Genomic DNA, 13896 nt, shown 5'->3' with positions numbered 1-13896 from the left:
CTCATTGACCCACCTTTACTTTCTGTCTGGTTGTCCCACCCATACTTCCTGCCTGGCTACTGGCTAACCAGCATTTATTTAAAATATAACTGACAGAATACAGACCATTGTTCCACAGCAGTTCTCATTTCTTTTGCTCCTACACCAAATATCATTAATGAATTTTCTATTAGTGCAAAGATTTTGGCTAGTTGTATGTACAGTTATTCTTTGTCACCTGCCCTCAGGAAGAAGTAAACTAATAGTGGTTTTCCTGATATTTTAGCGTATTTCTAGACAAATCCTAATATTAAAAGAATCATCTCATTTTCTTACTGCAGATATGTCATACTCTCATAGTTTGTGTCCTGTGTCTGACTAAACTTACCATTTAATTGCTAAAGCAGATATGTATTCAGTACAGACAATCATAATATATTTACACAATGTCTTATCTCATGGCAATACATCTAAGTACTAATAATTCTGTTATCAAATAAAGAGAATGGCCAGCCTCTTCATGGGTTATTTCAAACAGTACTGCTAGTGTGAGAGTAGGAAGGAGAGACATGGAACAGGTATTTATTTCTAGGAGCTGTTTTGATTAAGGAAGCAATCACGTTAAAAAGGATCCAGATCTTTTCTTTAGGTAAGGAGAAGATTAATATAGGAAGGCTTCACATTTTACAATCAATCTTGAATGAGGACAGCTCTGATATTGGATGATAGTTTTCCACATATGAGAAAGAGTATCCCATATATAAATAAATTACTAGTTATTTTTGTAAAGAAAATGGTTAACACAGTTTAATTTTAGTTATATATTAGTGTACAATGTGAAGACATCCTGTGTTACCATGACTGAAAATTTTATTGCTTAAGGTTTGTTCACTTAGGTTGGATGGCTGTATTTATGAATGAATCTTTGAGATGTGTGTGTATGTGTGTATCTTGAACTTGGTGCCATCTACTGCCTGTGTAAGTGAACTACTGAATATTTAGATGATTAGAAATAAGTTAGGGAATAAATTACCCAACTCCATATTATATTTATATGGAACAATCATTTGAAAACTGCATTATTTTCAGTGTTTTATACAAAATGTTATAAAGATAATTATATATATATATATAGCATTTATTCATGACTTAACTAAATAATACATATATTTTCTAGCAGGATCAGATATATTTACCCCTGAATCACTGGAAGACAATATCTCAGATGACAGTGAAAATATTCAGCTGTTGGTATAAAGGTATTTCAGTTCTTTTTTTCAATAATGTTTGCTTTTGTTTAATTGCATAGTCTGGGCAATAAGGAATTCATATTAGGTTTTTAGTTACCTGTCAATGTTTGAAACAATTTAACCAATTAAAATAACTTAGAATATTATTAAAATCTAAACTACTTTAACTTTAGACGGTGATAAAATTTGTTCAAGTACAATCTCTTCCATTTAAAATATATCATTTCAGTAGAATGAAAATATAAGATCTAATTTCAGCTTAATGACCAAACAGATGCAATTTTGAACATAACTGTATTTGGTTCACAGTAAAAGAATAGGTTTCTCATCATTTCAAGTATGTGATTACATATTTGTCATCTATAGTGTATTCAGTCTCTTTAATTGAGGGAAAGAATAGAGTTGCGTAATCAATTCCAGTGCATTTTACCATCAGGCTTCTGGTGACAGAGTGCTGCCTCCCAACAGTTTTGCTTATTAATCTTTATTGTCAGCTCTACAAAATTTGGAAACCCATTAAGATATGTATGTTTGATTTGTATGAGAATATGTTCTCTGGAAGGATTGACTGTGTAATGTAGAAAAATATGAGCATCAGCCCAGGTGTTACCTGTTACCATCACAGATTGATGAAATGAGGAGAAAGCAAGTTGAGCACCAGTCTTCTGTTTCTTTCTGTCCGTCCATCCATCTATCTATCCATCCATCCATCCATCCATTGATCTATCTATCTATCTATCTATCTATCTATCTATCTATCTATCTATCTATCTATCATCTATCTATCTATCTATCTATCTATCCTCTCTATTTCTTGACTTTGTTTTATTTTTATTATTTTTTGTTTTATGAGAGAGGTTTTTCTCTCTATCTCTGAATGTTCTGTAACTCATTCTGTAGACCAGGTTAGCCTCAATTTCACAGATCCCCTTATGTCTGAGTAATTGGATTAAAGGTTTGCACCCCCAGGACTAGAAAACACATCTGATCTGGCTTCATGTTCCATTCTCCTTCCTCTTTTATATATTTGCCATAGCACTGGGATAAAGATGCAAGCCATATGAGGGCAATTCAGAAAGTCAGATTTAGTACTTTATCAACCTATGTATAAACTTCTCCTTAGAATACCAACTATATCCCAAGACTTAGACTTTACCATGCTTTTATCATCAGATGTGTTAGAGGAAACTTCACTTGCATTTATCTTTGAACCATAATCTTTATATATGTAAGATAAGACTACTCCATGAAAAGAATTAGTATACTAGAAATAAACAATATGTTTTAGACCCTACATTTATTATACTTAACATCTATTTAAAGGACTTTTTTGAGGAGGATGTCCCTGACTGTTCTGGTATAATGGGGTGTCCATGAACACCCAGATGTCCATGTACATCATCATCTTGAATGCTATAATTAAGTGTGTAACATCACTACAAGCTTGAGGATATTTTGATAGATTTCTCTGTGTATGGAGTTTTCTATTTTATATTCCTTTCAAACAATCTTCCTTGTCTTGTTTCTTGTGGATTGTTCTAATACTTATTTTTCTATAATAATTTTGCTAATATTCACTCTCCTGCTTTCCATTTGTTCCTTACTAAACATTATTTCTGCTGACTAAATATTTAGCATTTGATGTGAAAGTAGGAAAACCACAAAGGATTTCAGGATTTTATAAATTCTTAAAGATTAGTCAAAATGCTATTCACTCCATGAGCTTATATTTAATATCCTTGGGAAAATGGTTATTTTGATATAAAATATTAAACTCAAGACATTCAATAGATCTCTGTGAACATAGTAGGCATTCCCAAGTTTTATTCTAACATTCTTTAATATAAGACATATTTCTTTGCATGATTTAATAAGAGATTGAACTATTTCTTCTATGTATTGCAATGAGAAAAGGATCAGAATGTGTTTAGAAACTGAACCCAATGGTACATGTTATAAGTGAATTAATAAAAGAATGGGAGATTTAAAAGAACAAGACTGGGTAGGGCAAAGATTTTTTGAAGGAGACTAGTAATTAGAAATTTTAAGTTGTGTACACAGTATATAAAAATAAGGACTCAAAATATTGAAACTTACCTGTAAATGAATATCAAATTTAAGTGTTTGAATGATTCTAACAAATATTTTGTTTTTTTATCTTTGTAGGAACTGACAAGCCACCATATTTCTATTGACAAATATTAATCAATTTGAAACAATTGGAGGAGTTTCTAGAGCAGATAAGAATATGGATTATCTACTGCTTAACAATCTCACTCATGTACATGTGTGTGTGTGCGCATTTATCTGTATGTCTCTCCCTCCTCACCTATCTCTAATTGTATTTATGACATTTGTATATCAGTTTACAAAGGGTATATCATAGATCCTTTTATACAGGGTTCTAAGTGGAGCTGAATATATGTTTCTGTTTCTCAGCTAAGGTGAGATTGCTCCTACACCTCCTTGCCATATCACCAACATTTTTATAACAGGGTCAAGGGGGTGCCTTTCAGCCACCAAAGGAGAAAGATGCCAGAATGCTGCAAGCTAACTAGTATGCCACAGTCTTATGGTGATAGATAGATTAATAGCAATTGGTTGATTTAAGTAATAAGAGTTAACCAGGAATATGTCCATAGTGATGAGATGACCAGGCCTGCTTTTCATCCTGCCCGACTCCCACACAGCTAGCTTTACACCCGAAATAACACCACACAAATTGTATTCTTTTAAACACTGCCTGGCCCATTAGCTCTAGCCTATTACTGGCTAACTCTCACATCTTGATTAACCCATTTCTATTAATCTTTGTATCACCATGAGTTGGTGGCTTACCAGGAAAGATCTTTTTTTGGGGGGGGAGGTGCAATGAACTTTATTCATGGTATTCAAGAAAGTAGGGCTCCCTAAGCCCCTCCTGCTATTCTGGGGGTCTGGGATATAAACTGTGAGGAAGATGCTCAATGTCAAGGGTTGAGTTACGACAGGGACTGTTCAGCAGCTGAGGGCCTCTCTCTTGCTGTGTCCTTGTTGAGATGGGTGGTCCAGGGTGGGCTTCTTACACTTTGGAGGCCATTTAGGCCATGAGGTCCACCACTCTGTTGCTGTAGCCAAATTTATTGTCGTACCAGGAAATGAGCTTTACAAAGTTGTCATTGAGAGTAATGCTAGTCCCAGCATCAAAGGTGGAAGAGTGGGAATCACTGTTAAAGTCACAGGAGACAACCTGGTTCTCAGTGTAGCCCAGGCTGCCCTTTAGTGGGCCATCAGATGCCTGCTTCACCACCTTCTTGATGTCATCATACTTGGCAGCTTTCTCCAGGCGGCATGTCAGATCCATGACGTACACATTGGAAGTATGAACATGGAAGACCATGCCTGCGAGCTTCTTGTTCAGCTCTGGGATGACTTTGCCCACAGTCTTGGCAGCACCAGTGGATGCAGGAATGGATGTTCTGGGCAGCACCACGGCTGTTTCACCACAGCTTCCCAGAGGGGCCATCCACAGTCTTCTGGGTGGCAGTGATGGCATGGACTGTGGTCATGAGCCCTTCCATGATGCCAAAGTTGTCATGGATGACCTTGACCAAGGGGGCCAAGCAGTTGGTGGTGCAGGAAGCATTGCTGACAATCTTGAGGGAGTTGTCATACTTGTCATGGTTCATACCCAACACAAACATGGGGGCATCCACAGAAGGGACGGAGATGATGACCCTTTTGGCCCCACCCTTCAAGTGGGCCCCAGCCTTCTCCATGGTGGTGAAGACACTGGTGGACTCCACAACATACTCGGCACCAGCATCACCCCATTTGATGTTGTCGAGATCTCGCTCCTGGAAGATGGTGATGGCCTTCCCGATGATGACAAGCTTCCTATTGTCAGCCTTGACTGTGCCTTTGAATTTGCCGTGGGTGGAGTCATACTGGAACATGTAGACCATGTAGCATGTAGTTGAGGTCGATGAAAGGGTCATTGATGGCAACAACGTCTACTTTGCCAGAAGTGAAGGCAGCCCTGGTAACCAGGCGTCCAATACGGCCAAGTCTGTTCACTCCGACCTTCACCATTGTGTCTGTGGAACGAGGCTGGCACTGCAGAAAAAGTAGCAGCTATCTCTAGAACAGGGAGGAGCAGAGCCTGGGAAAGATCTTTTTTTTTTTTTTTTTTTTTGGTTTTTCGAGACAGGGTTTCTCTGTGGCTTTGGAGCCTGTCCTGGAACTAGCTCTTGTAGACCAGGCTGGTCTCGAACTCACAGAGATCCGCCTGCCTCTGCCTCCCGAGTGCTGGGATTAAAGGCGTGCGCCACCACCGCCCGGCCCCGGGAAAGATCTTAACCTTCGTCTGTCTTGGAGAGGAGAGGCATGGAGACTGACTCACTTCCCTTTTTCCCAGCATCTTGTTCTGTTTACTCTGCCTATCTAATTTTCTGTCCTATCAAAGGTCAAGGCAGTTTCAATAGAAGTGACAAATAGACAGATGACCCTCCTCCATTATATGTCTAAGCAATTGACCAGGTAGTGTTGTAATTAATATAGTTTGTGTGTGATTATTTGGGTCTAGGTAGCAAGGAATGAAAAAAACAGTCTCCTGTTACAAAGTGGCACCTAACGTGGGGTATGGATCTACATAAGAACAAAAAAAAAGGAAAAGTGCTTGTAAACACACAAATACAGGACATTATTTTAATAGATAAGCTCTGTTTGCTGACAGCGAGCAGAGATGCAGCTCTTTTAAAAGAAGACTTCTTTACTGAGCATTGGTAGCCAAAATTGCTTGGCTTCTTTCAGATCAGGGAGAGGAGCAGAGAAAAGTGGAGATTTCAATAAAAATCAATAAAAAAGAGCCAGCTTCCTGGTTTATGCTGGCAGCACAGATGGACAGACAACTCTGGTTCTGTTGGGAGGTCCTACATTTAAATGGAGTTTGTGAGCAGACTGCTACAAATTGCTTAATGGCAATGTAGACATGCTGTGTCCCTGGAGCTGGGACAGTAAGCATGGCTCACAAAGGTGGTGAACATAGCTTTGCCATGTTGGATGGGGTAGAGCAGACAGAATTCTAGAGTTGGTCCTATAAATGCCTCTCTGCCTTAAAAAAAGGCTCTCATTGTCAGAAAATGATTACAGATTCACAATAAGACAGAGTCAGAAGAAAAATACCATTAAACAAGTCACTGTGTGCTTTAAAAAATGTACATAGGGTTAGGAAAGGGGAGGAAAGAGTATGTATGGTTGTAAAAAGAAGTAAATCGTTTTAAAAAATAAAACAAAATTTTTAAAGACACAGTAAAAGTAATATAAAAGAGTACAAACAGTCATAGAAAGGAGTAAAAAATATAAACCACATAAAGATGGAATAAACACAAAGAGTCATGGGCTGGAGAGATGGCTCAGAGGTTAAGAGCACTGGCTGCTCTTCCAGAGGTCCTGAGTTCAATTCCCAGCAACCACATGGTGGCTCACAACCATCTGTACTGAGATCTGATGCCCTCCTCTGGTGTGCGGGCATACATCAAGACTGAATGTTGTATACATAATAAATAAATCAAAAAAATAAAAATAAACACAAAGAGTCTGAATTATATATATTATTGTGTTTTCTTTAATTTTTTGACTGTTAATGGGCTCACTACAGGGAGACATTTGATTGTGGGAGCTGCTAGGCTAAACCAGCATTATATATATATATATATATATATATATATATATATATATATATATATATATATATAAAAGGTATCTTGGCTTCAAAATTTGAGCTAAGGATATGTTACTGTGGAAAAGAGATTCTTCTTTGTCTCCAAAGAAGATGAAAGCCTGTGAATTCCTTCCAGACTAATGTGGTTTTATGGAACAATACCCCAGAAAAGGTTTTTGTGAACCCTAAAAATATTTCATGCAACTAACAACAGGAAGCATTTTGGAGAAAACTACACACACAATTCCCAGAATAATTGTTTATAAATTTTTATTTTTATTTTAAATGATCTTGTTATAAAGGTTTAATAGTCACAGCCAATTTCTAAAAACGATAGGGGTATGTGATATAGAAATAAATGCTTTATATTGCTATGGATTTTGGTTTATTGGTACAATTTAAGATCAGTTTTGGTATATGTATATTTTTCTTCTTCTTGAAGTTAATAATGTATGTGTAGCTTATTTAAAAATGCAATGCATAATTTAAAATTAAATATTAATAGATAATCATTTATAATAGTCAAACTTACAGTCATGTTAGTTAGGATTTCTAGATATGTAGAGATATATTTCAATTAGAAAGATACTCTTCAATCCTTTCAAAGACTTACAGAAAATGGCATTTAAAATATTTTAAGAACAGACTTTTCTCAATAGCGAGACATGTCTGCTTCTGGTAGAACCAGACTTCAAAGAGGTTGATGGGCATTGAAGAAACTTGTTATGGAATTTGCATTCAATGTGACAAGGTGAGTCATTTGGACAAGAAACTGCTCTTCCCTGGACTGCTTGATGGTATGCTATATGAGCTGTACATGCAGGACCCACAGAAAACTGGCTGCTAAACTTTCCAAAAGACAAAATGGTCCACCAGGGTTACTGTTTCACATAAGAAACTGCCAGACATTCTCTGCAGCACACAGAAGAAAGCAACTGAGGAACTTTGCCATTAAAAGGCAGAACAGATCTTCAAATTTACTGGTTCATGGAAAAGTTTGTCAGATTCTCTGGGCCTATAGGCTGAAGATGGATGCCCCAAAGGTACAGAAGAACTATTGGTGACTGTCAGACAGCAAAATGTCTCTGTCAATTCTAGGTCTTTGCAAGTTTTTTACAATGCACTTCCCATTTACTTAGGTTATATTATATGCTTCTGGGGTCTTTGTTGGGGTTGAAGACAGATGATTACAGTTTTCTTAGTTATGATATAAGATAAATTAGATATAAAACTTTAGACTCACAAAATATTGGAATTTTAATTGGTGCTAGATACCTGTTTTGTATATGTAACTTTACAATGTTAAAGTTAAAACCTTTTTATTGTGCTTCTACCTCAAACAAAGGTCCCACCTGTTTGTTGGTCAGAGAGTTCTGCTCTCAAGGTTATTGTCAACAGGTGTGGCTAATTGCCAGACCTTGTACTCCAGTAATAGAGAAGTAGATCTGTTCCTACGTCAAGCAAAAGGCTGCAACTAAGTTCCAGTTCCCTACATGCAAATAACTTGGGATTCCATCCAGGAAGTGGATTTGCCTACAGAAAGCTTTGGTCTAGGGTGTGATTATGACTTCATGACTTGTTTTGTCCTAGCAACAGAATGTTTAACTATGATTATAGCCCATGACTTACAATTGGTATGTTCTTTTTTTGTATCATGTTAATGCAGTCTTTTGTCTTACCTCTTTTGAGGTCAGGGTATTTTTAAGCAGTTGGAAATTAAAAGAGGTAGAAGTTTCAGTACTTACTGGAATTTCCTCTTGATATTATCCTATATGTTTCTGTTTTATTACTTCCATTTGTGTCTTCATATTCTTTACTATATTTCTAATCCCTATGCCTTTACCCTGGTGAGAGGTATTTTTGTTGTGGCCAGTCCCTGACACCATCATGTATATATACATCATAAGAAAGCCTATGTTGTATTTCTTCTACTTTGCTTGATGCAGGTTCTCTCATTCACTACTGCACATGCCCGGCTCATTGGCCATGAACTTCCAAGTAATCTTTTGTTTTTCCTTGCTGGTTCACCACAGGTATCTTGTGATTGCAGATACACTGCCACACCCAGCTTGTCATGGATTATGGATATAAAGTTGCTTGTGCAATTTTCTGTATATCCACCCTCCATTACCTTTATTTGAAATTTCTTTTGGTCCTACAAGCAGATACCTCTATAAGCCTACTATGTTTTATGCTTTTGGCCTTTATTGCACCAGACTTTATATGAATATGCATTTTCCACAATCCATTTCCATAATGTCACTCTCCAGGAAACATAACAGCCATTCCTTCTGGAAGGCCACCACTGACACTATTATAATACTTTTTGAATTACAGGACCAGAACTTAGAAACACAGAGAAGATGTAGGTGAATGTGTTACAGTTGTAGAGTTACAGAGATATTCTGATTTATTATACTTAGCTGAAATTCTTAATTTAAAACATTCTTAATAACTGTATACACTTATGTTGTTATAAAAAAGTGGTTTTGAAATATAACAGTTCTTCACAAGTTATTCATGTTTATCTGCAGAATCAGACTTAGAAATTGAATCACTAAAAGAAACAATTTCAGATGACAGTGAAGATAATCAGTCTTTGGTATGAAGATATTTTATTTATTTACTACTGATTGCTTTTATTAAGTTTTATAACATGGGGTTAAAATTGAATTTTAGGATATCCATCATAACCTTTAATGTTTAAGTATTTAACTAATTATAAAACATAGAATAGTCTTAAAATATACACTAGTATACAGTAAAATATTATCTTTAGATTTTGATGATATTATATTGTTCCAAAGACAGTCTGTGCTATTTCCTATATATCACTCTTATAAATGAAAATGCATACTCAAATCTCATTTTGCTAACTAAATAGCTGCAATTGTAAACAAAGCAACTGTATTTAGTTCATGTTAGGAGATTGATTCTCAGTCATTTCAAATATGTGGTAACATGCACATCAATGTTAAGTTGCAATTATTGCTTGTCATCTATAGTTTATTAATTGTCCCTATCGAAAGGGAGAATGGGGTTATAGGATCAATCTCATTATCTCTTGGGGTGATTCTTCTTCCTACAATAAGACTTTAAAGGTTAGAGTGGTCTCAGCATCTATCAACTCTATTGGATTTGGAATCCCCTTGAAGACTTATGTTTGAATTGTCTGAGAGGGAGTTTTGGGAAGGAATTGACTGAGTAGTGTAGAACCAAGTGAATGTCATGAACACTAGCCCAGAGAATGTCACTGTAGACTTAAAAAATTAAATGGAGAAGGCATGTTGGGTATTAGCTTTCAAATGACGAAGAGGAATTGAAACAATAGCAGCCCAAACTATTTTCACCTGTTTGAGGAAAAACAGAAATTCTGAGAAATGTTGCTTACTCTTTTCAGTGTATATTAGATTGCTTTATGCCAGAACTTAGTGCAGACCATTCACATAAATGTATAACGGCATGTAGAGTTCTGTTTATTAAAGACTTCTAGTTGACATATTGTGAGGCAATATTGTAATTTGTAGTGGAATTTCAAGAAGGTTTATTCCCCAATATTTTAATCTTGTTTAGTTTTCCATCAGAATTTACAATGTTCTTTACAATTAAACATGGAAAATACCAGATGAAAGGACATGTAACAAAGAAAGGATGTAAGACCAAGTAGCAAACACAAATCAGTTAGCACAGACATTAAGGGCAACATTGAATAAATGGGACCTCCTGAAGCTGAGCAGCTTCTGTAAAGCAAAGGATACTGTCACTAAGACACAAAGGCAGCCTACTGACTGGGAAAAGATCTTCACCAACCCCGCAACAGACAAAGGTCTGATCTACAAAATATATAAGGAACTCAAGAGACTAGACTTTAAAATGCTAATTAACCCAATTAAAAAATGGGGCACTGAACTGAACAGAGAATTCTCAACAGAAGAAGTTCGAATGACCAAAAGACACTTAAGGGCATGCTCAACCTCCTTAGCAATCAGGGAAATGCAAATCAAAACAACGTTGAGATACCATCTTACACCTGTCAGATTGGCTAAAATCAAAAACACCAATGATAGCCTTTGCTGGAGAGGCTGTGGAGTAAGGGGTACACTCATCCATTGCTGGTGGGAATGCAAACTTGTGCAACCGCTTTGGAAAGCAGTGTGGCGGTTTCTCAGGAAATTTGGGATCAACCTACCCCAGGACCCAGCAATCCCACTGTTGGGAATTTACCCAAGAGAAACAAAAGCATTTGTTCAACTATGTTTATAGCAGCATTATTTATAATAGCCAGAACCTGGAAACAACCTAGATGCCCTTCAGTGGAAGAATGGATGAAGAAAGTGTGGAATATATACATATTAGAGTACTACTCGGCGGTAAAAAACAATGACATCTTGAATTTTGCATGCAAATGGATGCAAATAGAAAACACCATCCTGAGTGAGGTAACCCAGGCCCAAAAAGATGAACATGGGATGTACTCACTCATAATTGGTTTCTAGCCATAAATAAAGGACAATGAGAATTTTAATGTAGATAATACTGAAGGAGTTTGAGATCATGATGAGGCTGGGAGTGAGCATTGAGTTCTGCATTTTTTGAGATAATTTATATGGATGAAATAGTAGAAGATAAAGGATGGCAATATGTTATCTATATGAATATATCAGAGGGCAACCTTGATAGAGACAACAGTGGATCATAGGTGTTCCTCACCTGAATCTTTGTATTATGAGAGGACCAGGAAAGAGGTAGAGGAATAAGCAACTTAAAGTCATATTACATGCTATCATTTTAATTTATAGCCAACATGGCAATAAGTGCTTGGCATTTTTCAGTTGTTTGATGAGGAAAATTGTACAGGATTCTCTTCTTACAAAGGCTTTTTATACTCTTGGAATATCTTTCTTCATCACAAAAGATTTGCATACAGGCACACGATATGTCCTTCCTATTATTTAAACACAACATGAAGGAAAACATGTAACCTTCAGCCATCCATTTACTCATTTTCTATGAGTAACCCTGTTAAAAAAATATGTAGGACAAATTGGAAGTTGTGAACACTTGTTTGCTGGACACACTAACCTCTTGGTTTTTCTTTTAAGGAGTGTAATTTTCTCAATACCCCACCTATGCTTTTCTGCTTCAGATGACTTCTGACATGAAAATGTTAAATGCTGTATTACTTGTGAAATTCAGTTTGTGATAAGTGACTTTTGTCAAAACGCAAAATGAGGCAAGCGTTCAGCATTCACTGAATTACTGAGATGTTCCGGAAAGCAGTGCCGCTTATATGAACTGTTTCCTGTTGACATCCAAGACCAGGTTCAGAGTCATTGGCCTTAGGACCTGAAAACATGTATTGATTCAGAGAGTCATAACAAATTCTGTCTCAAAATGTTTTTCCTTTCAACAAATTTCTGCTTAATTTTCTATTCTAAGTACTTTTAAAATTAGAATTTTACATATCTTAACAATCAAAAGACATTTGTGAAACTCATAATCGATGCTAATGTTAACAAAGTTATCTCTGACCATCTTCCACCGATTGATGATGGGAATTTTTCTAAGATTTCAGATATACAGGGTCAAAAAAGATCCAAGTAGACAAATTACAAGTAGGAATGAAATGTTATATAAATAAACCTCACAAATTGGGACCATGATTTAAAACAAGTGACTAAGGAGCATTACTAAGCAAAAAATAGTATTCATTAAATACGTAGTAAGAAATATCTTCAATAATATTTGAATATCTTGCTTAATATATCAGATTAGGAGGTGTCAAAAATGGATTGCTTTGTCATGTTACAAAATATTTTAGTACCAACAAGTGATAATGCATAAATTAATAAAGGTGCAGAGAAGAATAAGCAAAACAGTTTTATAGAGATGAAATACATGAGAATGAGGCAGATGTGTATAAAAGGTAGCAAAAACTTCTAAATGGTGATATAATATTGGATAAATGTAAGGTGTGTTTTTAGTATCTTAAGTTTTCTAAGAAATACAACAAAATCCCTATTCTTCATCACTTTTGGAAAGCATTAACTATGCCATCAGGCAAAGTTTTATTTATAGACCACAGATAAATAAAATCATGTGTTATGAGGTAAATGAAAGCATGTGTGTGTGTGTGTGTGTGCATGGTTCCATGGTTTTAACTTTATGATCCTTAAATACTGATGCAAAATAGGGAAGAGTGAATTATTCATAATATTTCCTAAAATATTTCTGAAAACAGAAATAAACAAGGCTATTTATCAGTAGAATTTTATAAAGAGTATATTCTTCTTACAAAAAGAAAAGAGATGTTCCCTAGGAAACTTGAGGGGTGTGTATGATCAGAGGACTTCAAAGAATTTACCTTGAGTGGCTCTTAAGTGTGCACCAAAAACAAAGACTTTTTCTTAGACTTTAGCAAGCAGGAGGAACTCAGATTTGAAAAACTGCAGTCAATCAATTCTCTTGATACTTTCAAGCATCAAAGTGATACAAATAAGTTGTACTGACCTTAGGCAGATGGATGGAAATATTTTAATAAAATATCATTAAAAAAGTTTTAATTTGAGATTGTACAATTTAGATAATGTGATTGTCTAGGAAATAATATTCTTGGAAGACTAGCATGATATATCAAAACAAAGAACCTTTGTAATAAACACATTTTAGTTCATGCTTGGAATATCAAATCATGAATTATAACATGTGATGATTGGTTTCATATGTGCAGTGTTCCTGTTATATTTTTTGCTGAATTTTCAGTTTACATTTTTAATGATAATTTTTCATTGATGATAGATATTTATAATCTTGCCACACAAACTTACTGTAAATATATGATTGACATTCTGTTTTTATATTCTTATACTATTCCTTTTTGTTTCCTAGGTCAAGTTTGGATGTTTTCTAACTTGAAGGTAATTACTTCTAAAATGTTGCCTTTTATTTTTAATTATCAATTGCGTG

General features: G+C 35.6%; 1 pseudogene; it reads right to left on the bottom strand.

Moving 5' to 3' along the window:
* Nucleotides 1-4290: 4290 nt before the first annotated feature.
* LOC119815253 lies at nt 4291-5300 on the bottom strand (annotated as a pseudogene).
* Nucleotides 5301-13896: the final 8596 nt, after the last annotated feature.

This window comes from Arvicola amphibius, chromosome 5 (genome assembly GCF_903992535.2).
Source record: "Arvicola amphibius chromosome 5, mArvAmp1.2, whole genome shotgun sequence".
NCBI lineage: Eukaryota > Metazoa > Chordata > Mammalia > Rodentia > Cricetidae > Arvicola > Arvicola amphibius.
Note: the sequence above shows the minus strand (reverse complement) of the source record. Positions and strands in the feature narration are given on the sequence as shown.